Here is a 25,073-nt window from a genome sequence, read left to right as displayed (position 1 = left end):
TTAGGCGGGCTAGTTGGTATTCTGAATTCATGGCTGTAACTTTTGCGCAACTTTACACGGTGACAGGTACAGGTCTTCGAGTCCCTTTTTGTATCGGTCTCCGTCTAAAGTTGCGCAAAAGTTACAGCCATGAATGCACATTTAGGTACACAATACTTGATTACGAAAGAAGAACTTCGAAAGTTCTAGTCCCTACACAGATTTTTTTTTTCGCGCACACCTCGGCGGGAGAAGAAAAGAACTTGAAAGTTCCACTCAATGTATACTTATTTCTTAAGCTCACTTCGAGACAGGAATGTTCTTTAGACATTAAAAAAATTCGTTTCAGTTCAGAGACACAATAATTGGGAATCTATATGTTAAAAGAAAGTACGCACACGTATGCTTCAAGCCCTGCCTTTCGGGCGAGTTAACGCAAACTCTGAAAGAAAGCGTTGACCCGCCCATTAACCTGCATACACTTCCGAGAAATCATGTTCACACCAACAAAATGCAGCCATAAAAAACTGTTGCAACACAATGACCACACTGTAGACACTCTTTGCTGGATTATATCTACGTACAAAAACAATGCCCAACCATGTGCACGTCGTAGAACACAGAACACAAATCGAACGCACCGGTCTTTTCTTTTAATGGCGCGTGAATTAACAGTCGGCTTACCGGGGGGTGGGGGGGAAGGCGGGGGGGGGGGGGGGGCAGAAGACACCCAGAAAAAAAAAGAAGCTTTCCTGTATTTTAAGCCGCAGATATCGGCCAGGTTGTTACAAGCTACCCTCCAACTCGTGTCTGGGCAGCGCCTCTTATTTCATCCTGTCCGATACGGCATGACCATTCTATAACTTCAGAACTGTGGAACACCAAACCCATTCGCGATAAGATGACAAGGCGCGGGCGCGCAGTTTAGATTGAACAGCAAAGCCGGCAATGCTACTTGGTTTTATTTATTTTTTAATGAGCGAAACACTTGCATTGGCGGCTGCAGACAACGCATGCATTTCGGTTTGGCCTTCCACTGCTTCATGTGAAAATAGACTTGCATTGAACACCGCGGAGTTACGTCAGATTTTTCGGAGCTCTGAAGCAACGCTTGGCAGTAGTTTCGCCGCAAATATACGTTTTGGAGCAAGACGGGGGAGGAAAAAATGCTTAGGGCGCAGCACCTCCACGCCATCAATCGATGTGGTAGTATGTACTCCATGAAAGGCAAGAAGCGCGTACAGTCGCGTGCGATTTGAAGGTAATCGCGCGAGCTTCGACCGATAAAGGCGATAACGCCCCCGCGCGGCCTTTTTCGGAGCGACTGGGACCTAGTTTATGCATTCTCCTCTCTCTTGGTCGCTGTTCCATCAAGCAGTGATCACTCCCGCGGCTAGTAAACCACCCTTTCCGCTTTGTGGTGATCTTGTGTGTTTGCAATCGCGCGTGCATTTTTTTCTTGGTTATCGTGAGCAACGATAGAACCAATTGTTATAAATGTCCAGTATTTCCCGAGAATGCGTTTTTGCGCAACTTTTCGAGAACTGCTGTAAAATACCACGAGTGCGACGTCGTCGCTGCGTGCGCGATAAAACAAGATGAAGGGGTTACTGGTTTTGCCGCGGTAGTGATGGCTGCTGGAATAAACAGCGACCGAGGGAGAGAAGAATGCGTAAACCAGGAACCAGGCAGAGTAAAACAAGCCGCGTGGGGGCGTTATCGTCGTAGTCCGTCGACGCTCGCGCGATTACCTTCAAATCGCACGCGACTGTACAGTTGAGCTTGCCTTCTTTGTGAGCAGGTGCGTCGTGATGACATTGGATGGATTGAGGAGAGTCACCGGAGGAAACGTCCGATGAAGTCGAAAACCGTCCTCGACTTGGGGCCCAAACCTAGACTCATACCTGCTGCACGAAACAACAAAAAATACCTTGATAAGTATACTGAATCGACGTTTCAGCAGTTACTAAGGCAATCATCAAAAAACGGCAATGCCACCACAAATTGATCTTGCGAGCAAGTGTGTGCGTGCCAAAGACGCGTTTACTTCTACTAAAACTTTGCGTACCTGCACAGCTGGTATATATTTGCACATTAGTTTCCACTCCAAGACGAGTGACATGTCTCATTAACTTCACGTTACATGCGCGAATTATTTTGAAAACAGAAGATTGCAATCAGTCGGCTTTTAAGGAATTCACTATAACTTGTACAAAGCTAATTTGCTTACCTGTCGTCTTTGGAGAAGGCGAGAAACTTGGTCGAACTGTACCGCCCCGTGTTGCTGCACCACAGAGCTGCGCAGGAGTGGTAACACTCCTTCCTCCGCTGCCCCATATTTAGAAAACATTCGAATGTATTTTATAATGCAGCGAAACACTTTCCGCCCGTGGAAGCGTTTAGGCAACCCGCGCAACCCTTCGCACGCCGGCTCGCTCACGCACGTACCGAACTGGCCCGCCGTGCGCGCCGAGAGAAAGAAAAAAAAAATATTGGCGCCGGTGAGCTGTTGCGCATGCGTGAGGAGGCGCGGAAGCGTTGACAGTGTGGAAGGAAAGAAACACTGAGGGAAAGGGAAGAGCCACGCCGCAGCACCGTGCCGCTAGGATCGCCACAATTTCGGAAACCGAAACTAGCCAAAGTCGCCGACCAGTGGCGTAACCACGAGTGTTTTGTACTTACTTTGGTTACAAGAGAAAAATAGAAATTCCTTTGCTTACCAACGGGAGTTTATTTTACTGAAGAATGGGGTGCTCTGTACACTCTGAAGTGAGGGTTGTGGTGTGTGTCTGCTCAATAATACTAATTGCCAAAGATAATATTGGGCTCATTTCAGTAATAACGCAAATACCTACGCAGCGTAGTCAGTGTGTATTAAAGAAACATGTGCGCTGGAGTTTGCGATTGCAATTTTTAAAACGTAATAAAGAATATGATTGCGCCACAACGTGCAAGGCTGGCTGCCGGTCATCTCTCCTGTGGCTCCAGCAGTATTTCTTAATTAACAGTGGCAACAGGCAACTGAGCCGTGCGAATACCGTAAAATTGAACTCCTGTAACCTCCAAACGGTGGACCGAGACAGAAAGGGAACAGCGTGACAGGTGGACGGTGAGGTAGGAGAGGCAGGGGCGTTAGAAGACTATCGTCTTTCGACGACATTTGCAATTGCGCGAGGAGATGCGCTGCCATTTTATGCTTACTATGTAACAGGTGATTAAAAGGAAGCATTGATACTTGTACCTAAACCTCATAAAATACACACAGTCGGACAGACAAAAATTGACTGAAAAAGAAACAATAAGCAATTGAAGGAAGCGGGATAGTCTAAGGAAAGAGTGAAGGAAAAGAAAGATTGCGTGTTCATCTCTGAGGAATTTCTGATCCCCTAAGCACGATCGTGGCAGGCATACTTGCGCTGCCAGGTCACTAGTCGAGGTGCATGGTGGTACGGCGTGTGTGACGAAGCCGGCATTCTTGGAGGCGCCGCTATGATCTTCTGAGACCACCTAATGAGACGACTTGCTTGCAGCGGGGAGGCCTCGTGACTGCTTTTGTGGATGACCAACGGAACAAACGTCGGGTTCAAATGCCCGACTGCACTGTGTGCCGGGAACACTCCACCCTTCCTGCTTTCTTCCATTTTAGCACAGCGACGCCTCTGTCACTGTTAAGATGTAATGGACCACTCAGTTTTGGCAGGCGCTTGGCTTGTGTTCATGTTTTAACTTCGATCGGTAAGTACTGCAACCTACGTGAATGAAACTGCGGCGCGTGCTTTGCGTCCTCTGCTATATCCTATTTTACAGTCGTACTTTTCAGTTGGCCTTTCTTCTTGGGGCGGGCCCTGCTGGTATTGCAATATTCCTCGCAAGATAGGATTGCAATATTTTTGAAGGCACTAAGGCGCATGTACAAGCATTGAAGTTCAGAAGGCATTTGTGACCGAGGAATGCCTATCGTGAGGTTGTTCGGTTAGCAGCCACTTGAACTGCGAATGCAGTTGGAAAGCCCAGCGCGCAATTTAACGGTACTCGGGTTATACATTTCGTGAGAACAAATACAAAGCGCTAAGGGAGTATATAGAGACCCGATAATGCAGTAATTCGAACAACAAGGACACCAGCACAAACCACGTAAAAAAGCTCGAGATGGGACATTGACAAGTTCATCCTTAGCTATTGGGTAGCGTATTTCGCGCGTGTAAAGCAATTCCAGATTTTCAAATGGTCACTCACGTGCAAATAAGGTGTCATTTCGATATTCGCGTGACGAACCCTATATCTAGCTAATGACCACATCGTAAGGCAACCACGACTATTTATGAACTTTGTTAAAATATAATTGATGTCTTTGGATCTTGTGTGGTGTCAAATTAAAGGTGCTGCTGACGCGAAGCAGATGCTCAAAATATAAATGCATACGCCCTATCCATCAGCAAGGCAGAATCATTGTGTTGGTCGTGCACTAACTGCATAGAAAGCTATCTCAGAGCCAGTGGTGGTAAGTCGGCCTTCTTTCCAATGGCCGGAACATGGACACGAATCTCGGGGGTTGCCGAGCATCTGAACCGACTGAACGGTGTAACCATAGTCGTGCAACTCAACGGTACTGCATGGACATGGACTACCGTGACAGTCGCTGTGAAGTAATTACCCTCGTGCACACAGGAAAGGAAAAAAGCATACAGCCGACACATCCTTGTGGGGATCCGGCTAGCATAACTATTGAATAGATGCTTAACCATTATTTCAAACTCTCAAAAAGCCCTTAGTCTTTTCGCGGCAGACAGGGTACCTAAATGGCTAAGAAAGATTCTCGCCTAAGCTTAACGCCTACATTTTTGCCAACACTAGGAGTTGGGGATTTCGTAGCAAGTTCAGTTTCATGTCTTTCTCGAGTGCTGCCAAGTGTATACAAAAAATATTGTACCCTGACGCACCAAAGCAACCTCGCGTCAAAAAAGTAATACACTTTACTTCCCTCGCTGCACTTCGTAAGCAGAGCTTGGTAATTCTGGAAACAGAATGGCCTAGCACTCACCAAACTTTGCAGTCATGCCTACGTGAAGCCGGTTCCGATGCTCGGGAGTCGACCAATACCTCATGGAGACGATCCTGTCCGCAGTGGAGATGATCTCGCCGTGGTGGAGACGATCACACTTGCTGCCAAACAGTGTTGCGGATCTGGTATCGTAACCGGTAATGGCGTCCGTTGGTCCGGAGAGGGGGCAAACATCAGGGCCGAGTAGGGCGAACGATGTGTAGATATTTACAGCGTTTGACTGAGTGAACAGGGTTTTGCGCTTTTGGGCGCGCGATAATAAATAACCAGGTTGGGTTCACTCCCTTTCACCCTTTTACCTGCTGCTTTCAGGTACGCACCAATCACGACAATCCGTGGCACTTAAATTGAAAACCAGAAACTCAGAAAAAGAAGGCACTTTTCCTCTCGCACAGGTCAACATCCAGTGGAAGTGGAAGCCCTCAGGACCATCCGATGTTACAGCGACAGGAGGATGCCTGGGCCCAGTCAGTAATCCGGCGTCTAACGCTCTTTGAATACCAGCGTCTCGGACCCACAACACAGGGGCGCCAAGATGCGCGGCTCCCACATGAAGATTGCAACTGAAAGAGCAATGCTGAACGCCTTTGTACATCCCTCCCTGCAACATTCTCGCTCATTGTGACTTGCCTTGTCGGCGGGCGCTTGGGTTATCGTGATGCCGCAGAAAGCGGCTTGTGTCCAGCAGCAGAGTCATTCGACCCCGTGTCCTTGCGCACAAAGCCTTGTCGCTCACCGTCGATGCTGGGTGGGGGGGGGCTGAGAGGGGGGTAGGAAGGACTGACGAAAACCAGACGTCGGGAGGATTGGGTGATTGAACCCGATAATATTGCGAACGGTCATCGCAATGTCAATACGCCAATCGTAACGCTACTGTCTAAGTGAACTTGAAGGCCGGCGCTTGCCTTGGCCGGAAAAATGTCTCTTGCGGGCTCTCGCAATTGCCTTAATACTTTACCATCCTCAACACGTTCGACTGCCCTACTCCGCTTTAGACTACCCATGGGCTGTACTCATGGGCTAGCACAATAAACAAACGCGTGCACGCGCCCTTACAACTGTTGCAACAGCACATCTCCAGCGTGTAAATGCAGTTACTTAAGTTGCTACAATCGTTAAAGTCAGTTGCATAGCCCGGAACGTCTATCAGAAGGAGGTGTGGGGAGTTTGTTAGTTTATAGCATTCTTTCCTGTCTCCACCGGTAAGTCTGACATCCTAAAAACTACCTTTTAATATCTTCGTGAAGGCGCCTACTGAAAACGAGCAGTTGAATTTATTCACCCAAAGTATCTTTTTTTGCGCCTAACTCCAGATAGCTGCGTGGTTGTTTTTACTCCAACCAATGTGCATTTACTTGAGAATGTGACCCGCGAGAACCTTTCTTCAGCTACAAAGTTATGCTAGGGCTGGGGTGTTCAAAAGGTGGAAGGCGATCGCCGACAACAAGTGCAGCTTGTTAGGCATTGACAACAATTTTGGACAGAAGCACCCCCCCCCCCTGCTCGTTTATTATAGCTCTGAACTTCGTCTTATCAAGATAACAAGCAAACGTCCACCCGTCTTGTAGCTCCAGTCATCGGTCAAGGCTTGGGTTACTTTATCGAACCTAGTTTTCAACACGCAATGGATCCCTTTAGGGGCTGTGGCGGGAGGGCCGTGGGAAAAGGTAAAAACGAAAAGATGGAACAGACAGGCGTCGATTACGGAAGTGGAGATTAAAACAGTGGCCACACTGGTTCTCTTCAGATTTGCAGTGTGTATCCTTAGTACCGAAAATTGGCTCCAATCCACGCTGTGAAGGTAGTTGGAAAGCAAAGCGTTAAACGACATCCACAACTGTGCCCATGCGACGTCACTTGAATTCACACGCGTGGTTCTACAAAGAGTGAAACCAGAGATTCTGCCAGACGTTGCCTGGAATTCGTGGGGGCGGGGTCCCGAACGCAGCAGCGTCGGCCACGGTCACGCTAGAGGGGAGAATTGCTGCAAATCCCGGCTGTGCGTCGGCAAAACACGGAGAGGAGCGTCTTTTGAAAGGTGAAACAGCGGAACCTAGCCATTCTGATGTGCTACCTAGGGGCTACACCACCGCGCGACACAAGCGCACACACAGAAACAATTCCTCATCTGAGATTAGTAATTCCCGTTTGTACCGATTTAAACTAGTTACATTAGTAAGGATTGCGAAAAAGCTTAGGGAACTTTTATAATCGCTACTCAGTTGCTCTATTCGCCGTTTGTAATACTTGCTAAAACACAACCGAATTGGTATTCACCAATTTAGAAAGCGGAGTACCATTCGTAGCAAGCAGTGCGCAAAAAGTAGCGTTTCTCCAGCGACCAGATGTCTGTATGTGGTCTCTAAGTTTTGTTTTCCCACCCTGCAAGCCAATCCTAATGTATCTTTGCCGCACCACCGCTTTATTCCATCGGTTCCGCGTTACCCAGATGGTGCTGTCGAACAAGGTAGTCACGCCGTGAGAAGGAGGCGCGCAATGGACGTGAAGCACGCCAGAACAGGCCACAAACAACCGTCGCTAAGGCAGACGACAAAGGCGGCCCTCCAACGCGCCCATCAGTGCGAGCAGGCAGGTGTGCAATAGCGCCCTATCGCCGCGCCATCTACACTGTGCTCCGGGAGGTAAAACTGCCCTCCCGGTCCCTATCCGCGTTCGAAGTGTCTTCTCGCGCAGTCCTAGAAGGAATCGTTGGCTGGTGAGGTAGAAAGGTTTGCTTTAAAAACGATATACGATGACTAACTGTTGAACAAGAACGTGCCTTCCAACGGACTGTCAGCTTAAGGCTGGTATATATGCAGTACGACCAGTTGGCCTGAGCAGCACGCACTGTTTAAACGAGCTGGAAGTTGGCCGTTGAAGGCTCGCAGAGATAGAAAAATCAGTGGTGACACCTACACAGTAAAAGATGCCGAATTGTGCTAGCAAATAAGCAAGCAATCCAAAATATCCTCCCCTCTTCTAGTATTAGGCATCTAGAAGAACGAACTGGTACTGTCTTCAAGTGTTATCTGCCTCTCGAGACGCCCGAGATTCACATACTGGCCCTGAAAACATAGCTATTTGTTCGCGCAAATCCACCACTCTTAGATGTTCGTACACCCCCCCCCCCCCTCCGTACGCCGAAGACTTTTCGGAGGAGGATGTCTTCACACTTTTCCTTGTGGAAACGCCAGTGTGTAAAACATGGGTCTATCAATAGAGGACGCTGGAATTCCCACTTTGCCGTATGTTTGAACATTATATGAACACTTAGTTTGAACATTATATGAACGATTGAAGCTCAACATAACTGGGCTGTTATAACCTAAATATTATACTTATCTTCAGATTTCCTACATAAACTGAGAGTTTTACTTTCATCATTATAATAGCGTTATATTTACTATGTCATTTTGACGTTATGCCTTGAGCATTGTACAATGTTGCAATACATATGATACTCCCAACGTTGCTTTGTGGTTCTGCCGTAACAATATATTAATGTACACTTTTTAAAATTACACAAATGTTGTGTGCTGAACATGCATTGAACATTTTATAATGTATGTATATTTGCGTGACATGATTGTTGAGTCCAGGGCGTTGTAATGACGTAAGATAATCTAAGGTATGTTTTATTTGTGACCTGAACGCTAAATAAAGTCTTGGTAGGAAACGTTATCATACATGTTTCTTTTCAATGTTCTTTGCCTCATGACCCTCTAATAGAGTGCGTAAGTAAGTGTATAATAAAGGAAAACGATGAGGTTCTGTCCTGGAACACTTGCGGAATGACAGTTGAGTACATCATGGAGTGGCTGCATTTCTCCATATCTAACACCCACATCGGTTTCTGTGACAAGGACGTCTTGCAAACAGCAGGTGTATGTATTGGCTCAAAGGTCGCTCCGGTCCTCAGTAAGATTTTTTAAGTAGTGTTGACAGGGCGCTGTCCAGAGACTTGGATGGCGTAGTGACCAAGCTTTTCAGATGTGGCGACGACTACTTAGTTTTGGGTTCAAAGTCCGACGCAAATGGTTTTAGGAATCGCGTACTAGAGGCGTTTCTTTCTAGAAGGAAAGGGCTGAACTTTACTTCAGAAACACCTGTTGACGGCCAGATGCAGTTTCTTGATGTTCTTTTAAAGTATCCGCCCGTTCATGTGTGCTGGTCTTATCGCTGTGAGCTGGGAAGCCTCTTTCGAACTACGCCTCCGATCACTCTAGGCCATATGTACATGGCCTCTCCCACCGACTAAAAAAGGTGGCCGAGAACTTTGACGTGAAAGTGGTGTTCTCTCAAAAAAACAATATCGGTAGTGTCTGTCCTATGGTAAAACAGAAATTTGAGGGTAAAAAGAGGCTGCACTATTAACCACAAGCGTCCTTTTGTTGAATGTGTACCAGATACTATTTTGATGTGAGCACGTGTATATAGGTCAAACTGGAAGGTGCCTCAATATAAGAATAATGGAACATGCGTCGAGCTTGAAAGGAAGTTATTTCACGCACATAGCCAAGCATTGTAAAGACTGTGGCTGCAAACCTCTGTTTGAAAAAACAGTTGTTTGATTACACATCACAATCAAACATCCAGAGAGAGTGTGGAAGCGCTTTACATACAAAACAGGTGTGTACAAAACAAAAACAAGTACAAAAACAACTGTGTAAGTCACCCGTCTGTAGCCTTATTGAAGAAACAGGTATCGATGCTATCGGGTACGTAATGTCTGAAGCCGACACGTATTTGCTATGTGTGCTGTGTGCGTTGTAAAACCTTCTTTGCGATGATGATGCGGAGTTTTGTAGGTATATAGGTCTTTCGTTTCAATTAATAGAATTTCAGCTGTTAGGGTGTGCTCGTCCTCGTCGTTTCCTTATATGTTTTTAGCGCAATCGGTGCCATGGATATATTCAACCTAGGCCGGCTCACGGTTTTGCTTCACTGACGACTCGCGTAGTGTATCAGAGCTAATAGACCCGGCGCCGCTCGCCTCCAAAACCAGCACATTGACTGGGCGGTAGTACTGGCTAGTACGATTTTCGAGCGTCTTCTCCATCGCGGCGGGCTCAGGCGCGAATTCGGACACGGTCTTGAGGGGGTTGCGAACAAGGCACGCAAAGAGCTCTTGCTTTACCCCGCACATCAAATACCTTATTTTCTTTTTGTCCATCATTTCTGGGACCGCACGGCGAAAAGGTCGCTCATTTTCCTGGGTGAAGATCATGACCACTTCATGGGTGGGCTGCGTTTGAGTTTCAAGCAGAAGCGCAGCGCATTCTTTTCTCTTCACGTTAGTAAAGGCCCTAAGAAACTTACTTTTGAATTGAGTCCCGTTCGTCAAAGAGCTCTCTTGGTTCTCGAATCATGTTGCAGCTGAATTTTCCAAGTAAAAGAAAGCATGCCGGAACGTCTTCGTCTTCCCACCTGTTGAAGATCCGGAAGTGCTCCAGCTTCTCAAAACATCATTCTTTGTCTTCTCCGGCGGCTCTTTGGAGTGATGGCGGTTCCGGAGGCCACTGTAGGACGATTGGTGACGTTGCTTCTTGTACCATGGTTGTGGTTGCAGCGGTAGTGCTTTCCGGTCCGTCTGGCTGGAGGCAAAGCTCGGGTGGGAGACCTTGAAGTCGGGGGCTGGCTCTAGCTGGACTGAATTGGTGGCTTCAGAGGTTGTTGGGAGCATAAAGGGTGCGTACGCAGCACCCCCCCCCCAGATGGCACGTAGCCAAAGACGACACAGCTGTCTTGAAGGAAAAACAAGTTTTTGGAGCGGCCTTGTGCTCCCCTAACAACTCAAAGAATACACGGTCGGCGAAACAGCAGTCAACAAAATGATGTCGTCAAACTGGGGTTGGCGAATCGAACACCGCGGTCTCGGCTCTGCGGGCATTCATTTCTACGCGCGAGGGCTTCTCGAACAGTCGAATCACATCCACAACGCTGTAGATCGTAGATTGTTATTCTAGGCGGGTGACGTTAGTTCACGACATTCTCTCTATGAAAGGAGATAACACGGGCGGCATAAAGAATGGAACATGCGCTTCACTTCGCCCCCGGATAACACAAATAGCACAGCCCGGCGCAGCCAGTCGGCAAAAACAAAACGTAAATAAACCCAAAACATGGTTCGACACAGCTTTTTGTTCGACCAACCGGTCTGTAGGAAAATACATTAGGTTTTTGATAGGACACCATCGGTTCACTAAGAAATCTTTCCCTTTATAAGTTTGTGCGTAGAAAGCATCCTGATTGTCGTCCCCATCAACTGTTTTCTCGTGAACACGGGGGTGCTAAACGATAAGGAGTGTGGGATTTCTTCTCTTGAAAGCTAGGTGTGGGCCCACATATTCTTCCTTCACCCGGTAGTGGCAAGGGATGAAAACAGGAGTTTATTACGATGAGGTACGTTTAGAAATATTGATGTGATACAAAGTACAGTTTGTCGTTAAAGTAATCCCCTTTCCGATCATTACACTTCAAACCATGCTCTGCGCCTTTCAGAACAAGCCAGCAATGTAATATATGTTTATTGGGATCAATAGAATGTCTGTAATGTGATGAGAGCACTTGGGGCAGTGTCTAGATGCTTGCGGGTATTACAGATATACCTGACATCATGTTTTGTGTGTTTCTATGTTACCAAACGTTTACAATGCACCCGTTCCACCCACTCCAATGCACCCGTTCCAATACGCCGGGTGCTTATACACCTTTTCCTGGAATATTTTTCTTCGGGTTTCAGTTAGCACAATCATCACCGTGTTGGAAAGTGCTCATTATATAATAGGCGCCCATGGAGACAAACCCGCAGTTTGTGCAGTCAGAAACGCATTTCACTCGTTTTGGCAATTGGTCTCTGGTTATTCTAAACAGTTTACCTTACTACCTTACAAACTGTTATTTGTCATCTACAATGAGTATGCACTCTGATAAACACCTAAAATACTTTTCGTAGAACCACTTCGAACACAGAAAAATACAGTAACAAATGCAAGACATGCGATTACAGAAGAAATGAGGTTTAAGGGGATTCATCTGGATAGTGTAGGTGATTGCGGTCAACCAATGTGGGGATGAAGTTCCCCATAAAAAAGAAATCCTCAGCTAGTTTGCATTATTTTTCACGGACCCACGGCGATGGTCGAGTGCATAGTGGCACTCTTCCTGTGAATCCTTCGTTTGAAGAAAAGGGGTTATTTGTCTGCGGGTCCGTAAACAGTCGTTTGTGTAAAAAAGTAGAAACGGTTGAACACATCTTCCTGGATTGCTGGGATGCAGTATTTCATTAGGACATTCTGCAGAGGACTTTGAAAAAGGACCTGCCACTTTCTCCTTACGGCATTATGTACCTTCCAAGGGAAAATGAAGGGGGAGTGCCCTATGACATGATCATGCTCCTATCTCTACATAGCTTGTGGAGAGTTCGGATGGTGGTCAGGCATGTTGATGCCAATGCTAGACCCGTCAGGGATTACTTTATTGAATGTATAACGTACATCAGGGAAGTTTACCGAGCACAAGTAGACCCACCTGAGTTGATTACAACATTAGATAGCCTCGCATCATTGAAAAAATTTTAGTTCATGACGCAGCATAAGTAAGGCTGCTGTTTCACATCCATCCACCAAGCGTTGTGTCTGTCTATTGCACCGTGTCACAAGCAGGCAATAAAAAAAAGACGGCGATGGTCGAGTGGTAAAACACTCGCCTCGTAGCGGGACGTACCAGGTTCGAATGCTGGGCCACCGGGCACCCACCGGTTTCTTTAAATGGTACAAGCGTCCCCGTAGCGTAGCTCGTCTCGACGGTGGAAGAAACGCTTGGAGCTTGACCACAAGCAGCCATGGGAGTCTATGTGGTAGGTCCCTCGAACCATTTCGAGCGGGGTCTGGGACCGCTGGGCACCTACCAGTTCAAAGGGTGCATGCGCCCCCTGTCTCGGCAGGGGATGAAGGGATTGGACACGCAGTACCACTGCGGCAGACGTGGTAAACTCCTGTGGAGCCGCTGGTCACCCACTAGAATAAAAATGGGGACAGGCGCCCCCCGTACAGGGGATCCAGTGTACTGGAAACCATTGCACCACGTCGGTTTGTAACATGGGGTACGAGAATGTGGGAGGTACTTCGGTACCGCTGGGCACCAACCAGTAAAAACTGCTACAAGCACAACTTGCACCGGGGATTCCGTGCTTCGGAAGTTACCTGAATTTGTCCGGAAATGCCCGTTTGGAGGGTCTCGTAACTTTTACCGCAGCGATGGCTCAGAGGTAAGCACTCGCCTCGTGAGCGGGAGGTACTGGGCTTGAATCCTGGTACCGCAGGACACCCACCGGTTTCTTTAATGAGTACAGGCGGCCTTGGTAGAGTGCGGATCCTTGAAAAGGGGGAATTCACGCCTCCAAAGCTGCCTTTACCTTTGCGAGGAGCCCCTGACCCTTGTTCATCTGGCGGGGCCAGCAGCCGTCATGCCGCGTTGCGCCATTGCCGAGGTGAAAGAGTCTGGCAGCATGTCCTGTCACAGGCGGTTGCGAGTTGAGCGTTCACCGTGGCTGTGGAAGGCACGATGTGCATTGGTGGCGTCGGGCACCTACCGGTAAAATGGGTACAAGCGGCTCCCCGGCCTGGCGCTCGGCCCTTGTGTGGGACTACAACGCTTGGGAAGTTCACTCGGCTTACACGAGAAATGGCCCCTATGGAAAGGGGCGGCTGCAAAAACGCAAGAACGTTTTTTCAGGGTCACGATCCCTCACGGCCATGACAGCCGTTGCGAATGTTGGCGGCTAACTTTGTCGTGGTTTATCTCACAGGGCTAGTCGTATATTACATACGAACAGGAGTTGTGGTTCAACCTTCGAAGTTACAAATGCTTTCACACTCCACTAGCGCCTCCTCTTTTGGCCAGGCAGATCTAGCCAATGAAACCGAGCTCCCGGCGATTACGACTAGTTAAGATTACAAAGCACGGCCAACTGGTTTGGAAATGCTGGCAATGCTCTTTCTCTGCTTGACTATGGTATCGGCGGCTGCCTCTGCAAAACTGAGATTTCCCTCTATCTTTCCTCTCTTTTTCTAAAGCATGTCAATGCAAATCGCGGGCTTGTTCGTCCTGCATATGAGACACGCTAAACGTGAATTTATCCCATTGAATTTACTGTGGTGCAGAAATTACACACAACCTTATGTTGAATTCCAATGGCAGATCTGGAGCGGTCACCGTGCTCTACCGTGGAGCGTGCCGACTCCGCGAAGAGCAGGTACTCCGAAGCTGCCTTTAGAAGGCAGCCGCTCCCGCCGTAGCAAAGTGCCGAACCGTTACGGGAACAGGAAATCCCCAGGATCCTTTGCGTCGCGCCTTCCCCGAAATTGTCTGGTTCCCGCGGCGCGTTCTTCTCTCGCTGCGCACCTGGCAGGCGAGCACTGCCCGGAAGCTCAGACGGCGGCGACGTTGGCGACGTCACGTGGCAAACGTAAGAGCCCTAGTGAGTTCTGGCCGACTCCGCCGATTTCGGCGGAGCAAGTTCTTTTGCTCCGCGGAGTGATCTCGGCTGCGACGGCGCTCCATATCTGCCATTGGAACAGGATTTGGATGCTCCAGATCTGCCATTGGAACGAGTCTGATCCACACAGAGCAGAAAAGTTGCTCCGAAAGTGCTCCGGATCTTCCATTGGAATTCAACATTACAAACGTTGCTCTGTCCACCCAGAAAAAGCCAAGTGCTCCTGCAGACAGCGTCGGAGCATTTGTGCACGATTGCGGCACAAAAACACACTATCGTAAACTGGAGTGCGAAAGGAAGACACCCTTCAGGAGACATCCACAGGCGCTTCTCAGTGACAACGGTGGCGGGATATGCGCTTTCATTACACACAGTGAGCATGGCACTTGAAATACACTGAGCTAAACAATTGCCGCTGCAGGCCATTGCAATTTTTTCTGATTTAGCCAGCACTTTAGTCCGCGAAATTGAAGTTGCTGGGGGCATTGGGGTTAAAAGGCGCGGGGGTAGCATTTTGGAGACGAACCATTGACGTTGGTGTAGCGTATTGTTGCAAATGATGTTCTTGGTTTTTCAACGTTTTTTGCGCGTAGCCCTGTCGGGTAATAGTCGCGGCATTATGATCGGCAAGGAAGATGAAAAATTGCGAGTTGGAGTCCTGCTTGGCGCCGCCACAGTATATGAATTCTCCAATGCACACGCCCATTCGTTCTGCACCACTTGCGTTTTCTAGACATTTGAAATGAGTAATCCGGCTCCAATAACGGACTTCACAGTGACTTCGAAAACTGGCAATGAACAACATTTAGTTTGGTGGCAACTCAACCATTATCTAATGTGCGTGTGTTGTACTAAGGCTTTAATGGTGGCGTTTTGTTTATGCAATGGTCAAATAAAAATTATATGCAATGTTTTGATTTTGCAACAATGTTTGCGTTTTTCTTAATTTTCTAATACGTAACGTGGCATATTTTTTGTACAATTTGTTCGGATGTGATATTGTTGCTCTGTGCATTCTTAAAAAGGAAGTATTTCTAGATACAGAGATTTCATTCTATTCGCCCTTTGATATCCATCGTTGTTTTCAATTGCTGATCGAACCCTGTAGAGCTACCAATGGAGGGATCATGGTGTGTTTGTCCTTTCTGTTCGGTTTCCCAAATTAAACAGAAGTTTATACAGACAAAAGAGTAATTCTATTACGCCTCGCATTTGTCCACATTGTAAGGGAAAAGATAATATTGGGCTCCTTTTAGCAATAACCTAAACCCATTTGCAGTGTTGGCAGTGTTGTTTAATTTAAAGGAGATAAGGGCTTAATTGTTTCATTTGGGGAATACAATAAAGGGAGAATATTTAGCTACGCAATGCAAGGCCGGCGCCAGAGACCTGATGTAGTGACTAGAGCTCTCTGTCCCAACAGCATACCGACAAATAGCGCAGCAGTGCGAATGCGGCATAATACCGAGCATTAAAATGAACCGCGTGAGGGGTGGCCGATGACGCATGTGAGGAACTTATGTGACAGGGGAGATCGCGGACTGTCGTCTTTGGATGACGTCGGCAGCATGGCAAGGAGATGCGCTGCCAGTCTTATTTTGCATGCATAGAAGGTCATTATATTTGTCGAGTTTCCAACAACAATAAATAATAGAAAAGCTTCATGAAGGAGGCCATTTTTTTAATACCCAGAACCCCAAGAAATTCACACGCAAAAGAGAGAAACAAAACTTACAAAGGATCAATGGAGAAATAGGGTAAGTGGCAGCCGACTTGACAAAGAGCTAAAATAGAGTAGAGTGTAAGTTCCGTGTGAAACAAAACAGGAACAGTACTAGTTCTGAACTCGCGTTTGTTCATCCCTGAGGCATTTGCGACACCCTGGGCACAGTCGTGGAGCGCGCTATTGCGGGGTCACGTCACCAGTCGAGGTGCGGTGTGGTGCGGAGTGTGCCACGAACACAGATATAGCTGAAGCGCTTCCGCCGTCTTTCGGGACCACCCGATGAGACGAGTTGCTAGCTTCGAGGAGGCCTATCGGCATATTTTGTGGCCGACCATTAGGACAGAGCACGCGTCTCAACGCGCCTGACTGCCCTGTGTTTCAGGCACACTTTCCACCTCCTGCCTTCACCTTCGTTTTTCACCACTCAATCAACTTTCCGCTGCAACTACATCGCTGGGGGCTTAGTCTTGGCCGGCGACAGCGGCGTTGTCTTGTCACCTTGAGCGGCCGGCACCTTGCCACGGTTGAAGGAAATTAGTGCCGCGGAGCTTGTGTGGTCTTTAGCTTCTGTTTAGTGGTCTACATTTCAGTGGAAGTTCTCCTTTTGGCGTCCTCGCTTGCTATCGAAACTCTACGCGTTACAAAAACATACGATTTTTTAAGCAGTATGTTGGACAAAGTGACACGGTTGTGCATTTATTGAAGTGCCGAAGTATTTTGCGACCTGCGAATGTCTTGCGTGCAGATTATTCCGCAGGTTGCCATTAGAACTGTGAATCCATTTGCAAAATACGGCTCAGCAGTATAAAACAATGGTTGAAATAACCTTCTTTTAGAACAATAAAAAACTGCTAGTGCAGCACTGCTATAGAGACCCACTGCTGGAGTTAGCCGAACGACTCTAAACCCAGCACTATGGACTTGGAATTAATGTTCTTGATAGGCCTTTGACAAGTGCACCCTTGGCTGGAGTCGCGTTTGCCGCACGGCGAAGGTTTTTCTAGACATTCAAACTGCCACCCTCTTGCAATTCGGGTTTCTATTACAAATTTTCGGGTGTATTTTTAAGAAGGCTAAACACTACATCTTAAGGTAAACATTACTAGTCATAAACTGTGTTAAATTGCCACTGATGTCCTTGCAGCTTGAAGTGCGCCAAATTAAGAGAGAGAGAGAGAGAGAGAGAGAGAGAGAGAGAGAAGCTCTTTATTAGAAAACAGAGTGTTTAGCCGGCGTACAAAGTGTTTAGCCGGCGCCAAATTAAATTTGGTTCGGGAGGTAATACTTCGTGCACACAACATAAATCCATGCCGGTGATCAATCAGTACTACATATAATTATTTTCAACCGACAGATCTTACTTCGCGTGCTCAATTTCCCGCAGTCATGACAGGGAGGCGCACATATAAAGCACCTTGGATGCGTGCTTACCCGAGCTATTGACCCCGCCTTAAAAAGGGGAAGGCTAGAAACGGTATAAGTAAAACTTCAAAGTGATGCACTCGGGGTGCATAATTTCAACTTAAACCTCTCCAGTAAGGAGGTTGAGCGGAACCCATGGAAAGAAATGGTGCAGAATTATGATCAGTTAAGTGTAGACATATGAAGGCAAGAGTGAAAGCCCATCAGCTACCGTAGTATAGTGATGAACCGCTGGCGCCATTTGGCCACACCATTTTTGAAATGTGCTATTATGCTGAAATTGCTGCTGGCAATGTGTGGCACCAACGCGCCTGGCAGGTTATCAATCGAAGTGCGGATATGTGTTACGTTACATACAATGAAGCTTTTGTTTACAAAATGCCGGTTGATGATGGAGGGCTAACAGCTTTCGTCAAAGCGGATCCAGTGCCCGAAGAGGTTCTCTGGCCTATTTTGCTCGCTAGACTTAGACTGATCTGCTACCTTTTTACGCCTTTCCGCTGGACTCCCGATAATGTAATACAAACAGATACCCTGCATCTATATCATTTTTTTGTAAAAGGACTCAACACAAAAGTAAGATCGTATTCTTGCCCTAATGGACTTTGAGGTGTTTTTTTCGCCATTCTTGCTCCCAAAACTTCCCATAAGAACTGTTTCTTCAGCCAGGACATATTATTTACCATCTTGTAGTGTTTTTCGGGGAATACCCCATTCGCATTGACCCGGTTGCGTAAATTTCACCCGATAACGAAGCAACCCCTTCAGTAGTGCAGTTGTATTCGGAACGTGTAACTATTTACAACTAGCCAAGCCGGGACAATAATTTTAACTACTCGAGAAGAACAAACATAAAACATCGTCTCCCTTCTGCAAAAGCATCATTACTGGCGGAGGAAAGGCCTTAAATTACTTCATTTGTATCAGCCGAGGTTACAGTCGAGGGAAATTTAAAAAACTTTCGAGCCCGTCCACAAGGTCAAGGTCGATGTTCAGCGTAGCTCTTTAACACGCCGCATAGAGGTTGATCGATTATGAAGTTATAGTGCCGACACTATACGGGCGATGAAGCGTGCCATAGAGAATGGCCGTGGATTACTTCTAAACTCCGTGCGCAAAAACATCGAATACACGACGTTAAACCCTCCGTCTTCATTAAAAATAGCCACCGCTGCCGGGAATCTAACCCGCCTGCTTTGGCTCAGCAGCCCAACGCCTACACCACAGAGCCACCGCGGCGGGTCCGGACGTGGAAGCTACGAAAACTTTAGTTGAGGGGTGTGAACAAATTTTCATTGTCCAGAACGTTGGCGGTAGTAGCCCTCAAGGAGCACGCGTAGAGTTACAGCCGTTTCTCCCCGACATTTTCTATACCGTTGGCGTGAATCAATGTTTTCTTGCACCCCCACCCAAAAAACTCATAGACACAATGTTTTTGTGGGTCCTGCCTTCAGGCCAGTTTATCATATCATTTAGGTAGCTTCAATGCTTTCCCTCAGGTTCGCCGTGTGTGCTTTACCCAGTCCCAAGTGCCTAACACGTCTTGCGAGAGAACGACCATGGTGGTTTGCTCTGTAAGTGAAAGTTCCCGATAGAAATCGTTGGACGTGGGAAGGATGAGGATACTTAGACCGGCTGGTTCGTATTTCAATGCTGCGCTGTATATACCACCTCACGCTGTAGAGGCTCTTCGCAATGAAAAAATGGCAGCAGGTTTCACTAGTGGTGCAATGCTGGAGTAACATCACGGCTGCGGGTCGACATAGATTCTCTCCACACTGGCAGCGGATCGCAGGAGAGAGCCAGCAGCGGAACCGCAGCAGTGCAAAGTTGTTTTGGACGGAACTGTAATGTAAAGGCCATTGGGTATGCACGGTATTTTATTGTGTAGCAATCATTGTCATCACTTTTGCCTTCGCCCTCGGACAGGACTGCCGCGTAAATAAAATCCTATTGTAGCGCCTCCTTCCCTCGGTAGACCTTGAGTTCGTTGGCGGGTACTTCTTGATTGGGAACGGTGGGGCTTTACAGAGTTGTCTTCGTCGTCTCCTTCCCGGGGGATCCATGGCGAACCGGGGAATACACGACGACGGTGAGGAAGGCGGCAGCTTCTTATGTGACCAAAGTTTACGTGCAAGCCTGGGCTGTGCAAAGCGGTTTCTTTGAGGCACGCCTTTAGGAGTTCTCGGGATTTTCTCTCTATGCTGCACAGATTTGTGCCGGCCCAAACAGTTGTGCTGTTAACCACGCAGCAAGCTCCGAACCGTTACCTTGACGGGCGATTATCCGTATGACGCATTCATTCAGGTGTACGTATTAGAAGTCATAACAGTTATGAGGAAGTGGTTCAGTGAAACAAATATTGGGCGAAGTAAGTTAGATTGGTCTGGTTAATGTCGCGCGCCGAGAAACAGCATAAAATACCACTTCTTGTCTGTCTCGTACTCGTAACTCCTTTCTAACAGTCGTAAACGGCCCGTAGAGCGTATTTCGGCAAGAAGCAAAGCGGCCTCTACCAACTTGCACATGATTCTGAGACGAGAGAATTCATCTTCTTCTTTTTGGCGCTTTTTGCCCAGCTTCGTTTGCGCCATTAAATCCATCTGTCACCATTAACTTTATCGTCCCATCATTTCGATCCATATATCCTTCAACCCATGTAATATATGTTGCAGAAGCCCGTCACCAATACGTTTCCTCCTCATTAGCATGATCACAAGCAGCAGTAGCAGCTACAGCCTGTTGCTCCCGCCGCGGTGGCTCAGTGGCTAAGGCGTTGCGCTGCTGAGCACGAGGTCGCGGGTTCGATTCCCGGCCGCGGCGGCCGCTTTTCTGATGGAGGCGAAAAGCAAAAACGCCCGTGTGTACGAGATTTCGGCGCACGATAAAGATCCCCAGGTGGTCAAAATTAATCCGGAGCCCTCCACTACGGCGCGCCTCATCGCCTGCGTTGCGTCGGCGCGTTAAACCCCACAATCAATCATTACAGCCTGTTGCTGTAACTAAATGACAGAAGCCGTAACAGAAGCTTCAAAGGAAGATCTGCAGCCAAAGCCCTCTCGAGTTTGCAGAATTCACTCTTTTTTCCAGAACTTCTTTCGGCAGTGGGTATATGCCTAAGTACACTTTATTATGTTCCCCCGACCACCCGTCTTCTTGGCCTCTGGTAGAGGCCAAGATAGAGGAGACCCTCCAAAAAGCAGCAGAAACGGTCCACGAATCTGCAAGATCATGCGGCCAAAGCTGCTCACCGCAGAAATCCGAGTTATTGATAATAAAGCCAAGACAGAAAAAGGATGAAAAGGAAGAGATAAGGATCGTCATAGACGACACCACCATCAACCCGATACCCCAAGTTAGATTCCTAGGCCTGTTCGTACAAGAAAATGGCAAGGGCGGGGCAGCGATACGCAGACTCAAGACCACTGGCACTGACTCAAGACTGGCTGGCTCGTGTGTGGGGGTGATGACCCCGCAAGACGCGGATGATAATGGTGCTCTGCGGTTGTGAAACATACCCGCAGAGCGTGTCGGGTTTGTCGTAGTGGTTTTCGTTTTCGCTTCATGACGGCGTTTTACTTAATACCTTCGAGGTCAGTGAGTGACGGGGCGTGGTAATCAACAAATTTATTAGCGTTCCGCGTCCCACTTGAAGTGCCAGGCTTGACCCTTTCTGCGATGGAGGTGTACCACACGCGCAATACCAGTGTCGCTTTGATACCAATATTTACTTCCCCCTTTACATAGTCTTTGTCCTGCGGTGCGCCATTTACACCATCCGTACATTTTAGGTTCACACACCTGCGTTCACCGCAGGAATTTACCAACCATTTCGGCGGGTGAGAAGAAGCGCTAGGCGGGTGCTGCTCCCAGTGTTCCCGCTCCTTATGTATGTGTACGTTTTTCCGGGTGCTGCCTACACGGCGTACGCGCCGCAATGGATCAAGTAGTCGTGTTCGACTTTTGCGGTCGACGCAAGAATTCTTGAACTGGCGATGGTTGTCGCCCACTCAGTCGTTGTTCAAGAGCTCCAGCGTTTACGCGCACTGCGGCGGGCCTCCAAGCGTTCACCGCCGGCCGAGTCAGGTGAGCTCTCCTGTCCGGCAGGCTTGCCATGCCATCTGTTCGCATACTTGCTGCTGCAACGGTTGCTTTATGCTCGCGACAATTAAAAAAGCGACGTTTACGAAATTCTTAACGCCACGTTCTCACGGTTTTGAATAATTGCCGCTCGTCGTGCTGCCCTGCTCATGTCTGTTGACGGTTTCTCGCACGGCTCGGTAAAGCATGATGATACATTTCTCTCGTCGGAATGCAAACCTACTTCCCTTAGGGTTTCTTTGTCTGTTTGTCAAAGGGGTCTTAACAACACTTGGTATCCTCTACGATTTTTACAGGCAACCTGCTACGTGCTAACCTATGTTACTCTCGTAACGATAATGAACGTGCAGTGCGATCTATGTCTCAAGTTAGCGCACGAAAGGACGCTGTTTGCGGGGTTTTCATGTGTGCATGTGGTTCGTGAGGGCATTGTAAGGCGCTGTTTCAGGCTGTTGTACGCCCTTTCGGCATCCGATACTGTTGCTTGCCAGGCGTGCCGGCAAAAGATGCTTACTTCATTATGTATTTTCATTGTAAAAGTGAAGCCAATAGGCGTTCAATAACAAAACGAAATGCAGTGCTGTCGGTCAGGATAACAACACAGGGCAACAGCATTGCTTGTTTCGTAGTCTTCTCTCGTTTCCCCTGCTCTTCAGTAGTTGTAGATTCATTGTTTATTTACTGCTGCGTGAACATTGTTTCATTCTTCACGTTCCATTTCGTTCTCTTGTAGCATATCCTGACTGCAGTCACGGTGCCCCTAGCCTGCCTGAAGCCCTCATCGTGCCACTCTAGTGTGGCTGATGTGTGCAGTCCACTTGTCATAACCTAGCGGGTTCTCACCCATGGCTAGATGGTAATCGATGGTATACTTTAGATCCACTCTTCAGTTCTTACTCCGTGTACATTCCAATCGAGGGACACAATAGGTGGTAGCCATGAAGACAACAGCCTGCGTACTGAAAATCAAATTGAATGATTTAGGCCAATGTCAAAACAACACTGACCTGATCTACGCATCCATTCCGGCATCCCGTTTTTAATTGCAAATCTTTCAGCAAGTAGCGAAACAATCAAGTGGTAGGGATGTCTGTTGCATTGTTTATTTACTCCCTTCTGTTTTTACGGCTACAATGTATAAAAGGCTGCATAATTTTTTTTTTACTTGTGTAGGTTTTTATCCTAGAGTACCAACTAGCTCGAAGTGACACATTGAAAAGTGGGAACTTTTTTATTTGACATTAAGTGCGGTTGAGGTATACAGAAAACAAAAGTACTATGGTCACTTCACACAAAGCTTCTTCCCACTGCAACGAAGCATGTAGAGTTACGCTAGTTCATGCACTAAAACAGTTCATTACACAGAAAAAATGCTGGTTAACGTGAACTTCAAGGTGACGCCACCTCAGTTGAAATTAATGAAAGTTCGAACAGGCAAACGTTGAACTCAATAAGCCATACACTGCGATTGTGGAGCCCTGAAGCATGTCAGCTATTGAATGCTCGAAAAAGGCAAGGATTGTGACCCAATTTTATGCTTGATTTTTATAGCTACAACGTTTTTCTCTAGCAAGCGAATGTAGTGGGCACGCCCAGCTCCGATTTGCGCGCTCCAAAGCGGAAGAAACAGGCATCATTTTATCGGGTCATTACTACCGAATGATGGTCGCACTGCTTCTTAGTCCACCACCTCGCGGTCACCTGCAGCGACAGGTTCTACGCTTCTAATACCCCGGTCAAACGTCCCTGTTTAAGTGCACTTAAACAGAGTGCACTCGGCTAAAATGTCATTCGGCAGCAGCTAAACGGCAAACGCGAATTACACTTTACAAGAAACGCACTTTGGGCTGAGTGTGGTCCCCAAACACACCTTACCGGGGCCAGCTCGCCGAGTGAGTAATCTCGTGAACAGAAGTCCGAAAACCGGAAAAATTACCCTAAAACCGCTAGCGTTTAGATGATAATAAGTAACGTTAAAAGTTAATTATCGATATATTGCTTATTTACTTTTACGAAAATTGAAGCAGTGACGAAAAATAAGAAAATAACCTCTCTCTCAACAACGTTCCAGCGCCACCTAGTGGGTGTTTTGCTCCATGGCAGCCGTTCCTGTAGGTGGCTTCTTGTGGCCCTGTGAGTGTGTTCCTGCTCCAGCCTATTTCTGTTGTATTGAACGCTTTCAGATAATTTCCTCCAAACAGTAATGCTGCTGTCATTCACTGCGCAGTGAATAACAGTGAAGATGTCAGCGCCGGTGTTCGTTCGCCGTCTATACTGTTTTTTGTGGTCTTATGCGAGGCACCGATTGCGATTTTAAACAATGCAGACGCAACCAAATCTTTACATTATTCCTTACGTGATAAAGAGGGGGAATTTGAAGTAATTTTGCGTAATATTTACGCCGGCTATCGTCACTGACATCACGGACAAGGGCACTTTATTTCGTCGTTTAGCAGAGCGCAGCCTAAGTGTCACTTGGGAAGCCCGAGTGCATTCGGTGGAAGTGCGCTTCAATAGGCAAGTTTGACAGGGGTATAAAGTCCGAAATGATGCCACCTGTCACCACGCCCTACCCCCTGAACTCGTGTGCGCATCTACGTAGTCCACAAAGGAACTACTTCCAAACGTCCGCCATGGCGGTTTTAGATTGCGTTTACACGATTTAACAACTCTCTCAGTTTTTCTCTCCTTTCCGGAGGCGAAGCAGGCTTGTGTCGCCTCCGGAAAGTACATGGCACAAGGCTGCGTCCAGGGGGGCTATTTCTCTGACCGTGCATCAGCCCCCGATATGCCAGCACGGACTTCGAATTTTTCGTGGTGGAGGACCCCAACACGTAGGCTTCTATGGACACTTGGCCGGACCAAAACATCCCCTTCGAATTAACGAGCTACCAAGTGAATTAGTGTATGAGAGCACTCCTACAATAAACATGGTAAACCTGTCGCCAGTTCATATTTTTTTACGTCTTTCTCACCATGTGACTCTTCATGCCAGTACCAAGGATCGTATCATTTTTTCCGAAAGGCATTGTTTTCGCTGCTTTATAAGTTGTTACAAGTCGTAGTTGCAGGCGTCCGAGCTAAACAAAGATGAATGCCTTTTGTGAACAAAAAATTTTACATCCGCCTGAACTGCCGCCATGCGGCTAAAAGAAAAAATTGCACACCTTTTTGTCAGAAAATTCGCAGTTAGAAAAATTTATCCCTGTCTGGAATTCTTGTCAAATGTTTTCTTCGCAGAAGCTCGCTGCATCTTGGGTGTTTCCTCAACACCTTTTGTCCTA

Source organism: Haemaphysalis longicornis, unplaced genomic scaffold (assembly GCF_048455015.1).
Source record: "Haemaphysalis longicornis isolate Haplotype H1 unplaced genomic scaffold, Haemaphysalis longicornis Haplotype H1 scaffold_13, whole genome shotgun sequence".
Classification (NCBI taxonomy): domain Eukaryota; kingdom Metazoa; phylum Arthropoda; class Arachnida; order Ixodida; family Ixodidae; genus Haemaphysalis; species Haemaphysalis longicornis.
Note: the sequence above shows the minus strand (reverse complement) of the source record.